Raw genomic sequence first — 16,732 nt, 5'->3', positions numbered from 1 at the left:
ATACAAACTTTTAAGTTTGGTGCCTTGCATGCATTATGTATTTGATCTTAGTTTTCCATGTTTAATTGCATTTTGATTGTTCCTCATCATTAAAAATCCAAAAATTTTTCAAAATTATGTCTTTTCAAGTCAATAATATAGAGAATTGAAGATTCAGAACATGCAGCAGAGAAATTACACAGAAAAAGCTGGGCGCTCAAAATGCCCAGTGAAGAAGGAAAACTGGCATTTAAACGCCAGCCAGGGTACCTGGCTGGGCGTTAAACGCCCAAAAGGGTAGCATTTTGGGCGTTAAACGCCTGAATGGATACCATTCTGGGCGTTCAACGCCAGGATGACATAAGAGGGAAGATTTTGTTTTCAATTCAAAATTTTCAAGTTTTCATAAGTTTTCAAAATCAAATCTTTTTCAAATCATAGCTTTTCAATCATATCTTTTTAAAACCAATCATATCACATCTTTTTCAAAATAATTTTCAATCATATCTTTTTTATTTCTAATATTAAAAATCTTTTTCAAAAATTACTTAATTTCTTTCCCAACTTTAATTCTCGAAAATCATCAATCAAATTTTCAAAATTTATTTTAATTATTTCAAAATCTTTTACTTTAATTTCGAAAATTCTTCCCCTCTTCTCACATCCTTCTATTTAAAGGACTAACACTCCTCCACTATCAACAATTCGAACTCTATCCCTCTTGATAAGTTCGAATTCGTCTCTTTCTACCCTCTCCTTCTATTCTTCTTTTCCTCTGACACTTCAAGGAATCTCTATACTGTGACATAGAGGATTCCATACTTTCTTCTTCTCTTTTCATATGAGCAGAAGCAAGGACAAAGGATTTCTTGTTGAAGCTGATCCTGAACCTGAAAGGACCTTGAAGAGAAAGCTAAGAGAAGCTAAAGTACAACTCTCTATAGAGGACCTAACAGAACTTTTCAAACAAGAAGAAGCCATGGCAGCCGAAAACAACAACAATGCCAACAATGTAAGGAAGGTGCTTGGTGACTTTACTGCACCTACTCCTGACTTCTATGGGAGAAGCATCTCAATTCCTGCCATTGGAGCAAACAACTTTGAGCTTAAGCCTCAATTAGTTTCTCTAATGCAACAAAATTGCAAGTTTCATGGACTTCCATTGGAAGATCCTCATCAGTTCTTAGCTGAATTCTTGCAAATCTGTGACACTGTCAAGACCAATGGGGTTGATCTCGAGGTCTACAAGCTTATGCTTTTTCCCTGTGCTGTAAGAGACAGAGCTAGAACATGGTTGGATTCACAACCTAAAGATAGCCTAAACTCTTGGGAAAAGCTAGTCAATGCCTTGGGAGGGTGAAAGTGGAAGTTCAAACCTTCAGACAGAAGGAGGGTGAATCCCTCTATGAAGCTTGGGAAAGATACAAGCAATTGATTAGAAGGTGTCCTTCTGACATGCTTTCAGAATGGAGCATCATAGGTATATTCTATGATGGTTTGTCTGAACTGTCCAAGATGTCATTGGACAACTCTGCTGGAGGATCTCTTCATCTGAAGAAGACGCCTGCAGAAGCTCAGGAACTCATTGAAATGGTTGCAAATAACCAATTCATGTACACCTCTGAAAGGAATCCTGTGAATAATGGGACAAGTAAGAAGAAAGGAGTTCTTGAGATTAATACTCTGAATGCCATATTGGCTCAGAATAAAATATTGACTCAACAAGTCAATATGATCTCTATCTCAGAGTCTGTTTGAAATGCAAGCAGCAACAGGCAGTACCAAAGAAGCATCTTCTGAAGAAGAAGAAGCTTATGACCCTGAAAACCCAGCAATGGAAGAGGTGAATTACATGGGAGAACCCTATGGAAACACCTATAATCCTTCATGGAGAAATCATCCAAATCTCTCATGGAAGGACCAACAGAGGCCTCAACAAGGCTTCAATAACAATAATGGTGGAAGAAACAGGTTTAGCAATAGCAAACCTTTTCCATCATCTTCTCAGCAACAGACAGAGAATTCTAAGCAGAGCCACTCTAAATTAGCAACTGTAGTCTCTGATCTAATTAAAACCACTCAAAGTTTCTTGACTGAAACAAGGTCCTCCATTAGAAATTTGGAGGCACAAGTGGGTCAGCTGAGTAAGAAAGTTACTGAACTCCCTCCTAGTACTCTTCCAAGCAATACAGAAGAGAATCCAAAAGGAGAGTGAAAGTCCATCACCATGACCCACACGGCCGAATCTGGAGAGGAGGAAGAGGCAGTGATCTCCACTAAGGAATATCTCACTGGACGTCCATTGGCCTCCAAGGAGTTCCCTCATGAGGAACCATGGGAATCTGAGGCTCACATTGAGACCATAGAGATTCTATTGAATTTACTTCTGCCATTCATGAGCTCTGATGAGTATTCTTCCTCTGAAGAGGATGAAGATGTTACTGAAGAGCAAGTTGCTAAGTACCTTGGAGCAATCATGAAACTAAATGCCAAGTTATTTGGTAATGAGACTTGGGAGGATGAACCTCCCTTGCTCACCAAAGAACTGGATGACTTGAGTAGGCAGAGATTACTCCAAAAGAGACAAGATCCTGGAATGTTCTCAATACCTTGCACCATAGGAACCATGACCTTTGAAAAGGCTCTGTGTGACCTAGGGTCAAGCATAAACCTCATGCCTCTCTCTGTAATGGAGAAACTAGGAATTTTTGGGGTGCAAGCTGCAAGAATCTCATTAGAGATGGCAGACAATTCAAGAAAACAAGCTTATAGACTTGTAGAGGAAGTCTTGGTAAAGGTTGAAGACCATTACATCCCTGCTGATTTCATAATCTTAGAGACTGGGAAGTATATGGATGAATCCATCATCCTTGGCAGACCCTTCCTAGCCACAGCAAAAGCTGTGATTGATGTTGACAGAGAAGAATTGGTCCTTCAAGTGAATGAGGACTCCCTTGTGTTTAAAGCTCAAGGATCTCCCTCTGTAACCATGAAGAAGAAGCATGAAAAACTTCTCTCAATGCAGAGTCAAACAAAATCTCCACATTCAAACTCTAAGTTTGGTGTTGGGAGGCCACAACCAAACTCTAAGTTTGGTGTTGAGAGGCCATCATCATGCTCTGAGTATCTGTGAGGCTCCATGAGAGCCCACTGTCAAGCTACTGACATTAAAGAAGCGCTTGTTGGGAGGCAACCCAATCTTTAATTATCTATGTTAAATCTCTATTTTCTATTGTTATTTTATGTTTTCTGTATGTTGATGATCATGTGAAGTCACAAAAACAATTGAAAAAGCAAAAACAAAAGGAAAAATAGTATTAAAAATAGAACACCCTGGAGGAGAAGCTTACTGGCGTTTAAACGCCAGTAAGGGTAGCAGAATGGGCGTTAAACGCCCAGTCTGGCACCATTCTGGGCGTTTAACGCCAGAAATGGGCACCAAACTGGCGTTTAATGCCAGGAATGGGCAAGAAGCTGGCGTTAAACGCTAGAAATGGGCAGCAGCCTGGCGTTTAACGCCAGGATTGGCAGAAAAGGGCGTTTCGCACGCCACTTGGTGCAGGGATGAGATATCCTTGACACCTCAGGATCTGTAGACCCCACAGGATCCCCACCTACCCCACCTCTCTCTCTCTTCTTCACCCATTCACCAATCACCTCAACACCTCTTCCCCAAAAACCCCTCACCTATCAAATCCCACCATTCTCTTCACCACTCACATCCATCCTTCATAAAATCCCACCTACCCTACCATTCAAATTCAAACCACTTTTCCTCCCATACCGACCCATAATGGCCAAACCTTACCCCCCCTCCACTCCTATATAAACCCATCTTCACTCCTTCATTTTCACACAACATAAACACTACTTCTCCCCCTTGGCCGAAACACTAAGCCCCTCCATCTCCTCTATTTCTTCTTCTTCTACTCTCTTCTTTCTTCTTTTGCTCGAGGACGAGCAAACCTTCTAAGTTTGGTGTGGTAAAAGCTAAAGCTTTTTGGTTTTTCCATAACCATTTATGGCACCAAAGGCCGGAGAAACCTCTAGAAAGAGGAAAGGGAAGGCAAAAGCTTCCACCTCCGAGTCATGGGAGATGGAGAGATTCCTCTCAAGGGTGCATCAAGACCACTTCTATAAAGTTGTGGCCAAGAAGAAGGTGATCCCCGAGGTCCCTTTTAAGCTAAAAAAAAATGAGTATCTGGAGATCCGACATGAGATCCGAAGAAGAGGTTGGGAAGTTCTTACCAACCCCATTCAACAAGTCAGAATCTTAATGGTTCAAGAGTTCTATTCCAATGCATGGATCACCAAGAACCATAATCAAAGTGTGAACCCGGACCCTAAGAATTGGCTTACAATGGTTCGGGAAAAATACTTATATTTTAGTCCGGAAAATGTAAGGTTGGCATTCAACTTGCCTATGATGCAAGGAGATGCACACCCCTACACTAGAAGGGTCAACTTTGATCAAAGGTTGGACCAAGTCCTCATGGACATCTATGAAGAGGGCGCCCAATGAAAGAGAGATTCAAGAGGGAAGCCGGTTCAACTAAAAAGGCATGACCTCAAGCCCGTGGCTAGGGGATGGTTGGAGTTCATCCAACGCTCAATCATTCCCACTAGCAACCGGTCTGAAGTTACTATAGACCGGGCGATCATGATCCATAGCATCATGATTGGAGAGGAAGTAGAAGTTCATGAGGTTATATCCCAAGAACTCTACAAGGTGGGGGACAAGTCCTCCACTTTGGTAAGGTTAGCCTTCCCTCATCTCATTTGTCACCTTTGCAATTCGGCTGGAATTGACATAGAGGAAGACATCCTCATTGATGAGGACAAGCCCATCACTAAGAAAAGGATGGAGCAAACAAGAGATCCCACTCATGGACAAGAGCATGAGGAAAATCCTCATCATGAAATCCCTGAGATGCCTCAAGGGATGCATTTTCCTCCACAAAACTATTGGGAGCAAATCAACACCTCCCTAGGAGAATTGAGTTCCAATATGGGACAACTAAGGGTGGAGCACCAAGAGCATTCTATCCTCCTCCATGAAATTAGAGAAGACCAAAGAGTTATGAGAGAGGAGCAACAAAGGCAAGGAAGAGACATTGAGGAGCTCAAGCACTCCATAAGATCTTTAGGAGGAAGAACAAGCCGCCATCACTAAGGTGGACCCGTTCTTTAATTTCCTTGTTCTTTATTTTCTGTTTTTTCGAAAATTATGCCTTATGTCTATTTATGTTTGTGTCTTTATTACATGATCACTAGTGTCTAAGTGTCTATGCCTTAAAGCTATGAAAATGAATCCATCACCTTTCTTAAATAAAGAGTGTTTTAATTGAAAAGGAAAAGAAGTGCATGAATTTTAAATTTTAAAACAGTTTAATTATTCTGATGTGGTGGCAACACTTTTGTCTTTCTGAATGAATGCTTGAACAGTGCATATTTTTGATATTGTTGATTCATGAATGTTAAAATTGTTGGCTCTTGAAAGAATAATGGAAAAAGGAGAAATGTTATTTGATAATCTGAAAAATCATAAAATTGATTCTTGAAGCAAGAAAAAGTAGTGAAAAGCTTGCAGAAAAAAATATATATGCGAAAAAAAAAGAGAAAGAAAAAGAAAAAGCAAGCAGAAAAAGCCAATAGCCCTTTAAACCGAAAGGCAAGGGTGAAATAAAAAGGGATCCAAGGCTTTGAGCATCAGTGGATAGGAGGGCCCACAGGAATAAAATCCTGGCCTAAGCGGCTAAACCAAGCTGTCCCTAACCATGTGCTTGTGGCGTGAAGGTGTCAAGTGAAAACTTGAGACTGAGCGGTTAAAGTCGTGGTCCAAAAGCAAAAAGAGTGTGCTTAAGAGCTCTGGACACCTCTAATTGGGGACTCTAGCAAAGCTGAGTCACAATCTGAAAAGGTTCACCCAGTTATGTGTCTGTGGCATTTATGTATCCGGTGGTAATACTGGAAAACAAAATGCTTTGGGTCACAGCCAAGACTCATAAAGTAGCTGTGTTCAAGAATCAACATACTTAACTAGGAGAATTAATAACACTATCTGAATTCTGAGTTCCTATAGATGCCAATCATTCTGAACTTCAAGAGATAAAGTGAGATGCCAAAACTGTTCAGAAGCAAAAAGCTAAAAGCCTCGCTCATCTAATTAATACTGATCTTCATAGATGTTTTTGGAATTCATTGTACATTCTATTTTTTTTATCCTATTTGATTTTCAGTTGCTTGAGGACAAGCAACAATTTAAGTTTGGTGTTGTGATGAGCGGATAATTTATACGCTTTTTGGCATTGTTTTTAGTATGTTTTTAGTATATTTTAGTTAGTTTTTATTACGTTTTTATTAGTTTTTAAATAAAAATCACTCTTCTGAACTTTACTATGAGTTTGTGTGTTTTTCTGTGATTTCAGGTATTTTCTGGCTGAAATTGAGGGACCTGAGCAAAAATCTGATTCAGAGGCTGAAAAAGGACTACAGATGCTGTTGGATTCTGACCTCCCTGCACTCGAAGTGGATTTTCTGGAGTTACAGAAGCCCAATTGGCGCGCTCTCAATTGTGTTGGAAATTACACATCCTGCGCTTTTCAGCAATATATAATAGTCCATACTTTGCCCGAGATTTGATGGCCCAAACAGGCGTTCCAAGTCAGCTCAAGAATTCTGGCGTTTAACGCTAGAACTGGCACAAAAGCTGGAGTTAAACGCCCAAACTGGCACAAAAGCGGGCGTTTAACTCCAAGAAAAGTCTCTACACATGGAAGCTTCAATGCTCAGCCCAAGCACACACCAAGTGGGCCCGGAAGAAGATTTCTGCATTAATTACCTATTTCTGTAACCCCTAGGCTACTAGTTTTCTATAAATAGGACCTTTTACTATTGTATTTTCATCTTTTGATCATCTTTGAATCATGTTTTGATGATTGAACCCTCTTTAGGAGGCTGGCCATTCGGCCATGCCTAGACCTTTTGTTCTTATCTATTTTCAACGGTGGAGTTTCTACACACTATAGATTAAGGTGTGGAGCCCTGCTGTTCTTCATGAATTAATACAAGTACTATTGTTTTTCTATTCAACTCAAGTCTATTTCTTCTCCAAGATATTCATTCGCACCCAAGAACATGATGAATGTGATGATTATGTGACACTCATCACCATTCTCACCTATGAACGCGTGACTGACAACCACTTCCGTTCTACATGCAACAAGCTTGAATGTGTATCTCTTGGGTTTCTAATCTAAGATTAGAACCTTCATGGTATAGGCTAGAATTATTGGTGGCCATTCCTGAGATCCGGAACGTCTAAACCTTGTCTGTGGTATTCTGAGTAGGATATGGGAAGGGATGACTGTGACGATCTTCAAACTCGTGAGTGTTAGGCATGTGACAGACGCAAAAGGATCAATGGATCCTATTCCAACATGATTGAGAACCGACAGATGATTAGCCGTGTGGTGACAGCATGCGTAGAACATTTTCACTGAGAGGACGGGAAGTAGCCATTGACAACGGTGATGCCCAACATAAAGCTTGCCATGGAAAGGAGTATGAATGATTGGAAGAAGGCAATAGGAAAGTAGAGGTTCGAGAGGAACAAAGCATCTTCATATGCTTATCTAAAATTCCTACCAATGAATTACATAAGTATCTCTATCTCTATCTTTATTTTATGTTTTATTCATATTTTAATTATCAATCCTCCATAACCATTTGAATCTGCCTGACTGAGATTTACAAGATGACCATAGCTTGCTTCAAGCCGACAATCTCCGTGGGATCGACCCTTACTCACGTAAGGTATTACTTGGACGACCCAGTGCACTTGCTGGTTAGTTTTGTGGAATTGTGACAAAGTGTGATTCACGTTTGAGAGCTCCAATTCTTTGGCGCCATTGTTGATGATCACAATTTCGTGCACCACTAACCATAGTGGGTACTTGACTTCTCTTATGAATCCTGCCTCCAATAGGGCTTGTACCTGCTCTTCCATAGCTTGGGATCGTTCTGGTCCGAGCTTTCTACGCCTCTGCTGTATTGGCCGAGATCCTGGGTAGACTGCCAGCTTGTGGCACATTAACTTAGGGTCTATGCCCGGCATGTCTGCGGCATTCGATGCAAAGAGGTCGACATTATCTCGTAAGAACCGTACGAGTGATTCCTTTATATCTCCTTTTAGGATTGTTCCAATGTTGGTTGTTTTATCTAGGACATCTCCGATTTGGATTTTTTCTACTTCGCCTTCAGGTTGTGGACGTAGTTCTTCCCTTCCTCAAACTCCATCAAGTTCGATGGTGTGGAATTCTTCTCCTTTGCCCCTGAGGTTTAGACTTTCGTTATAACAGCGGCGCGCCGTCTTCTGATCTGCTTTTATTATAGCTATTCCTTCTGTGGTTGGAAATTTCATGCACAGGTGTGGAGTTGAGCATACTGCGCCGAGCTGATTTAACGTTGTCCGACCTATTAGGGCATTGTAGGTTGAACTCACGTCGACCACGATGTAGTCTATATTGAGTGTCCTTGACCGACTTCCTTTTCCAAAGGTCGTGTGTAATGAAATGTACCCAAGTGGTTGGATTGGAGTATCTCCCAGCCCAAACAGGCTGTTTGGATATGCTCTAAGCTCTTTTTCTTCCAGGCCGAGTTTGTCGAATACAGTTTTGAACAAGATGTCGGCCGAGCTTCCTTGGTCTACCAATGTGCGGTGGAGATTTGCGTTGGCCAATATGATAGTGATGACTATGGGATCGTCATGTCCCGAGATAATGTCGGCTACATCCTCTTTGGTAAAAGTGATTGTGGGGATGTCGGGTGTTTCCTCTTTTCCCTCGACATGATATACGTCTTTAAGATGTCTTTTGCGAGATGCTTTGGAGATACCTCCTCCCGCGAATCCTCCGTGTATCATGTGAACATGTCTCTCGGGTGAACGAGGTGGTCGTTCAGCCCGTCCGACATCTTCGTCCCTTCTTCTTTTTCTTGGATCGTCTGCTCGGCTGGCCAAATACCGATCTAACTTTCCTTCTCTTACCATTTTTTCTATGATATTTTTTAGGTTGAAATATTCGTTGGGGGAATGTTCATAGATTCAATGATATTCACAATATTCAGCCCGGTTTCCTCCTCCTTTTTTGCTTTTGAGTGGTCGAGCTGGAGGTATCTTTTCAGTATGGCATACTTCTCTGTAGACATCTACAAGAGACACTCGATGAGGGGTATAATTGTGGTATTTTTTTATCTTTTCCCCATGTTGATCCTCTTTTTTCTTGAATTCTTTGTCCTTATTTCGGGAGGAGTTGGAGAATCCAGATTTTGAGGTCTCTCCTAGTCGAGAGTTTTCCTCCATGTTGATGTACCTCTCTGCTCGTTCTTGCACTTCGTTTAGAGATGTGGGATATTTTTTCGATATAGAGTGGCTAAAAGGTCTCTCTCGCAAGCCATTGATGAGACCCATAATGGCGGCCTCAGTTGGTACACTTTGTATGTCCAGACATGCTTTGTTGAATCTTTTTTATGTAGCTGCGGAGACTCTCCTGATCTCCTTGTTTGATCCCTAGTAGGCTTGGGGCGTGCTTGGTTTTGTCTTTCTGGATAGAAAATCTGGCTAGAAACTTCTTGGCTAGGTCGTCGAAGCTTGAGATCGACCTAGGAGGTAGATTGTCGAACCACTTAATCGCCGTTTTTGTTAGGATAGTCGGGAAGGCTTTACAGCAGACTGTGTCTGAGGCGTCGGTGAGGTACATTCGACTCCTGAAATTACTGAGGTGATGGCTGGGATCTGCCGTGCCATCGTATAAAGTCATATCCGGGAGTTTAAAGTCTTTTGGAATTTTGGTCTTCATGATCTCCTTGGTGAATGGATCTTGGTTTTTGCGGGAGCTATCCTCATGAGTGGATCGAGTAGCTTTGGCTTTGAGATCGGCTTCGAGTTTTAGAAGTTTGTCCTCCAATTTCCGGCGTCGCCTTATTTTCCTTTGTAGGTCTTTCTCAGCTTCTCGTTGATGTTGGGCTTCTTTTTCAAGTTGTTTTAGACGGTCTTGAAGTGCCTCCAAGGCTCCCAGGTTTGGTGAACTCTTATCTCCATTAGGTTGCGGGGTATCTTTTGGTGTAGTGTCTGTGTTTTTGTGCGGTGTTCTATCTTCTAGATCCGAGTTGTGGTCGTTGTCATGGTCGTCCGCCATGGTGGTGGGATGACTTCCAGATTCCCCGGCAACAGCGCCAATGATCTGAGGGTTACCTGAAACTGTAGGTTGATCCCGGACGAGATCTTCTGTGCTGGTCGGAGCTGATGTGTCCGACTGGTGGATGGTGGCCGGAACGGCCGTGTCCGACTTGTTGGACTGGCTATGCTGCTGATCCTTCATCACCGGAGGGTGGTGGTACCTGCAAGGGACTCCGATGCTTAAGTTAGCAAGGGTATTAAGCAGGTTTTTAGTAGAATCAGAGTATGAGTTATACCTGGGTGCTCTAGTGTATTTATAATAGTAGAGGATGACCTTTCTGGGGATAAGATAGTTATCTTATCTTATCTTATCTTTGAGTGAAGTCATCTTATCTTCAAGGGAACCGCCCTTATCTCTATAGGCTTGGGCTGCCTTTGGATTTGGGTCGTGTTCCTCTATTTGGGCCCTTTATTAGGCTTTCCTGGCAACTTGGCCGAGCTCTTTGAGAAGAGGTCGGATAGTCTGATAATTGACACACAAGCACATACTTCTGTCCTTCTTCTTTACCAGTAACACTGGCACTCCCCACGGAGAAACACTTGGTAGAATAAAATTCTTACCCAACAGATCTTCCAGCTGAGCCTTCAGTTCAGCCATTTCTAAAGGTGACATCATGTAAGGAATACTCAAAAGCGGACCGGCTCCAAGCACCAACTCAATTACAAATTCAACCTCCCGGTTAGGTGGAAATTCATTAATATCCTTTGGAAACACTTCTAAAAATTCACATACAACTGGAATCTACTCTAAACTCTAATCATCACCTGATACTCCCACAGTTAATAGCATAATACCCTGACATTCAGTTCCAGAACAATTTACTATCATAGAGTTCAAATAGTAACTATTCACCACAACCGGCGCTTCTGACCCTTCCGCATAAAATGTACTGACTTCTTAGAACAATCAAGCAAAACATGATTCTTAGATAACCAATCCAATCCCAAGATGAGATCAAGACCAGTCATCGGCAAACAAATCAAATCATGCACAAATTCAGTTGTTGTACTTGAAATGGAACTTGTGGACATTCTAACCTAGTCACCATAGCTTCATGAGTCGCATTATGCACTTTCAAATCATAACCTAAAACCACCATTCTCAATCATAACTCATTATCCTTTTCAAATGCAATAAATGAATGTGTTGCTCCTAAATCAAATAAAGCATTTAAGATTTTACCAGCCATTTCACAGTTACCTCTAATCAGTGTCTCAGATCCCTCAGCACCTGTTGTAGAAGTGGTATACACTCTCCCTGGCTACTGTACTCTACCAGTCTCACATTTCTTCTTCTCCAGACAATTACTAGCCAAGTGCCCGGGCTATCCACAAAAGTAGCATACTCCAGTTCCAAACTTGCACGGGACTCCTGGATGATACTTCCCACATTTTTGACAATTTAAATCCTGCTGTGGCTGCTTTCTAAACCTTCTTTCTTGATTAACATTAGTATTCGGCCTTCTATAATTTCCCTGGCCTTGATTCTGCTACGAAACAAATCCTCCATGCTTGAAATTCCTACCTCTCGGAGCAAAGTTTCTCCCTGTAGTCATTTGAAAAGGCACCCTCAAACTTCCTTTTTCTACTGCCACCTTCCTCACACATTCCTCAGCCACCCTACTCTTATTCACCGATTCAGAAAACACTCTGATCTCCATTGGGGCAACAAAGCTTAGAATATCACTCTGAAGACCTTCCTCATACTTAATACATTTTCACTTAGCAAAATCTTCAGGCGCACCTTGACAGATACGAGAAAAGCGACATAACTCCTGAAACTTGCTGGTATACTCAGTAACAGTCAATTGGCCTTGCTTTAATTTCATCAATTCATGTTCTTTGGAGTTTCTGACCGAATTAGGAAAGTATTTCTTATAAAACTCTGTTCGGAAAACCTCCCAAGGAATCACAGCGCCATCTGGCTGCAGGATACGTCGTGTTCCCTGCCACCAATACTGAGCCTCGCCTTGCAGCTGATAAGTTCCAAACTCAACCCATTGCTCTTCAGGAACCTGTTGAGCTTGCAGTGCATGTTCCATAGCCTGAATCCAATTGTCTGCATCAGTAGGATTTGAGGTTCCCCTGAAGGTCAGAGGGTGAACTTTCAGAAATGTTGCAAGTGTCATAGGGCCTTCTTCGTCATTATTGTTCCCATGGTTACCGTGGTTTATTTGATTACCCAGTGCCTCGGCTGTCGCCTGCATAGCTGTAGCCATATTTCCCAGGACAGCCATAAAGTCTACTAGATCATTCCTTGTTGGGCCAGGATTAACAGTACCTATCCTACCTCTACCTCGCTCGCGACCACGTCTGCGAGTCGACATCTGGTCCCTATACACACCAAACAAGTGATATTAAGTTGATCAGTCTCAATATCGCAGGTCTAATGCTTTAAGTTCCAACTGCATGCTCACAAACGTTTATGCCATATATATATCAGTCAGATATCCTAATAGCACATAGACACATATACAGAGAATGCACAGAAGCATAATCAGTCTGTCTTTTAGGCTCTCTAGGAACGAACTGCTCTGATACCATAATGTAACACCATACCACACAGAGCTTTACGCTTAAGCCATAAAATAGAGGTGATGTGGTATTACGACCTCTAAAATTAAAAGTGTAGATATAATAGCAGAAAGAATATAATAAACTAGGAGCCTTGAAGAATAGAAGAAATAAAAATCACGGAATAAAAGCGCAATGTTCAGAAAATGAGTTAACTTGCGTACAAAGAAAGCTATAGCTATGAAGCATAATATAACAAAATTAGGAATAGAGGGCCAAAGATAGAAAATAATAAGCTCCTAACTCAGCCCGCGAAGTCAAGGCTGGCCAGAGAATATATACACATATATATACATATCCAAGACCCAAATTTACATAAACAAAATCCTGTCTCTCAATAAGCCTCTAAGAGGATCAAAAGGAACAAGTCATGCGAAGAGAATACTAAGTACACATATATATATATATATATATATATATATATATATATATATATATATATATATATACGACTATACCCGATAACCACTTCACTTCAGAAGCTCAGACGCCTAAGGAGGTGTCTTTCAACCTGCATCTGAAAAATAATAACATAGTATGGAATGAGCACCAGAGGTTCTCAGTATTGTAAAGGTACCATATATATAAGATATAAGGTCCTGGGAATGCCAGAGGCAATCCTAGAACGCCGACACTCAGATTATAAAGCTTAAAGTATTAAACAGAAGCCATAAAGGGTGGTTTTCTAAAAGTAACTAAGCCTATCTTAACTTAATCTTGAACATAAGTCTTACTGCCTTTCCTTCATACCTCCATCTCCGACAACATATCACAGACAAATAAGCAGATAAAGGCAAGCACAAGAAAGTTACAAGTACTGTAGGTAACAAATATACATTTAACATAGCAAATGCACTTAGGCACACCCAGTTAATGCACAAACAAGTAATTCAAGTAATATGCACATGATACATGCCTGTCTTATGGCTGATGAGTCTCATCTGTCGGTTATCAAGGCAACCCAACAAGTCCAGTTTGCTAAACCCTTGGAATGTCCCTCGTCGCGCATCCCTAAGAGTGTATGCATAGCTTTTTCTTTTATATCAATATCAATTGCTCAATGGGGGTACCATTCCCGGGAATTTATATGTGCCTGGTCACCCTTATGACGTAGGTCAACAGAGTATCGAGTTTCGACTTGGTACATGTGGTGGCAAGCCACGGTACTTTAGGCAAGGAATCTCGTATCTTAGATCATTTGATTATCTAAGCCAAGTATCATACATAATCATTCATAGCTTTTCATATTCAATTCATCACTTTTTCAGCTTTACTTCACCTCCAAGTTATCCCCACTTTCTAACTTCATCTAATTGTCAGGTTTAGTACTATTATCTATGACTAAAGGAATGAAAATAAAGGTTTAGGAGTTTGAAATAGGGTTTAAAGCTCAGAAAATCATGTTTGCTGGAATAGGGGCCACGCGTACGCGTGTCTCATGCGTACGGGTGGACATGCATGTTGGCCCATTATGCGTACACATAGGACCACTCGCGTACGCATATAACGAGGTCAGTCAAAATTCCACACCATGCATACGCGTGGGCCACGTGTACGCGTGGATGTACGTTTTCCCAAAAATCTGATCAAACAAAAAGCTGCATAATTTACATATTCTAAACCCAAACTTCCGACGTGCATAACTTAATCGTTTTAAATCGTTTTTCTTCCGTTCTTCAAACGGCATAAACTTCACGAACTCAATTTTTTATCAAAATAAATTGGAAACAGATTGAGGGTCTGGAAACCAAATTATAGCTCACCAAAGTTTGGCCCAAAACTAAATTTTGCAAAACTTCCCAAACCTCATTTTCATTCAAAAGTTCCATTCTATTCATCATCAAACCTGCCAATATCAACACAATATGCCCTTCCTCATCATCATAACAACCACCACAATAATCATACCTCAAATCATCAACATTACACATACATTACCCAAATCCATCAACCAAAATTATAGCTTACAAATTCTAGGCTTATATACTTATATCCTCAAGTCATTAATCAACAATTCACCAATTCACCAACTAACCAACAAGCACCAAACCAAACACATTTATTAACAAGATACTAAACAATATATATACACATACATTCCAACCTATCCTATGGTCATCTAGCCTAAGTTTTCATAGAACAATATATATTAAATGCAAGAAACCTAAACCATACCTTGGCCGGTTTCCTCGTAGTGATCGAGGCAGCTTACTAAAACAAACACAGCCCCAAACACTTTAATAAAACACTAGTGTTCAGCTTCCTCCAAGTTCCAATATCCACAATTTTAAGCTCTAATTATTTATTCACAACCTAATACATATCCATAACACATATACACCGAATTTAAAATCCAAAGCACAAATTCATAATACTTAGATAAAATTATAGTATCCTCACCTTACTCAAGCTTTGTATAAGTAAGAGTGAACGTTTTTCTCAAGCTAATTGGATCCTAAAACATCAAAAAGCAAAGAAATTCAATACCACTACATAATTTTTGAAAATTGGTGGAAGAAGAGGCTGAGAGTGAATAAGCAAATTACCTATGAAATTGTTCCAGTAGAAACGTAGAGCTCGACGAGGCAGTTGCGTAGCCGCAGACGGTGCGGCAATCGGAGCTCGGGCGGAGGAGATACGATGATTTGAAATTAACGTAAGGGTTAGGGATATTTTCTCTTCTTCTCTCCCCTGTTGTGTTTTCAGTGCTGCCTCTGCTGAATTGGGGAAGAAAAGAGGCTTTGGTTCACTTAAATGCTAGGCTGGTTGGGCCCAGTTCAACCGGTTCGGCCCGTCGGTCCAATCTTGGGCCGAATTTCTTGAAATTAGTGTCAAAATTCTCGTTTTGATGAGCTCTGTCCTAATTTAATATAATATTCACATTTCTAATTTTATTTATTAAAATTAATTTATTGACTAATTATTTACTAATTTAACAGGATTTACACTAGAAAAATAAATAAATAATATTTTAAGAGTATAGAAATATTATATTGTCATTTCAATACTTTTTTAATCAACGACAATAAATGTAACACCCTACCACACAGAGTCTTATGCTTAAGTCATAAAACTGAGGTGGTGAGGTATTACGACCTTTAAATATATATATAGTTGGAAGAGTTTTATGTCTAGGAGCCTTTGAAGGAAAGTTTAAAAAAAAAGTTGTAACGCTCACGTGAAAGGGAAACTTCCATGAAATGGATACAATTAACAAAGCTTCCAACTCGGTTTGCGAAGATAAACCAGCCAGAGCATAAAAGTATATACATACATATATATAAGAGAATCCCAAAATGACCCAAAACAGAAAACGACAACCTGTTTCTCCGAGTCAAACCCTAAGAGGGACGAACATAAAATACAAGGTGGAGAATCTATATACATACATAAATATAATAAAAAATATGACCCTGAGTCCCAAAAGTTCTTTACTTCATCAGCGTCTTCCAAAATACAGAGTGGTGCTTCTCAACCTGCATTTGAAAAATAATAATATTGTTTGGGATAAGAATCGGGGGTTCTTAGTATGGTTAAGGTGCCCACATATATAATAAATATGGTCCTGGAAAAGCCAGAGGCAATCCTAGAACGCCGACACTCAGATTATAATTCTTAAGGAACTAAAACAGAAACCATAAGCAGGGGTAGATATCTAAGGTTCTTAAGGTTCTAACTCAATCCTAACTTAGTCTCTCAAAGTACAATCCACTCACTGTCTTATTCAACTCTAACCCTTACCACTGACCCAACCAGTCACGGCCTATGGCCCAAATCAAACTGGCTCGGTCTCCGACCCAAATAAACTTAACCCGGCCTCTGGCCCATTTTAAATCAAATCAACATTATCACCTGTCCACACCAAGATACTCAAAACAGAAAGACAATCACAAACACAAGCAAATACAAGGCAAACACATTTAAAGAACAGTTACAGCAAGT

Source organism: Arachis ipaensis, chromosome B10 (genome assembly GCF_059453495.1).
Source record: "Arachis ipaensis isolate K30076 ecotype BB chromosome B10, ASM5945349v1, whole genome shotgun sequence".
Lineage (NCBI taxonomy): Eukaryota > Viridiplantae > Streptophyta > Magnoliopsida > Fabales > Fabaceae > Arachis > Arachis ipaensis.
The sequence above is the reverse complement of the archived record's forward strand: the minus strand, read 5'-3'. Positions refer to the sequence as shown.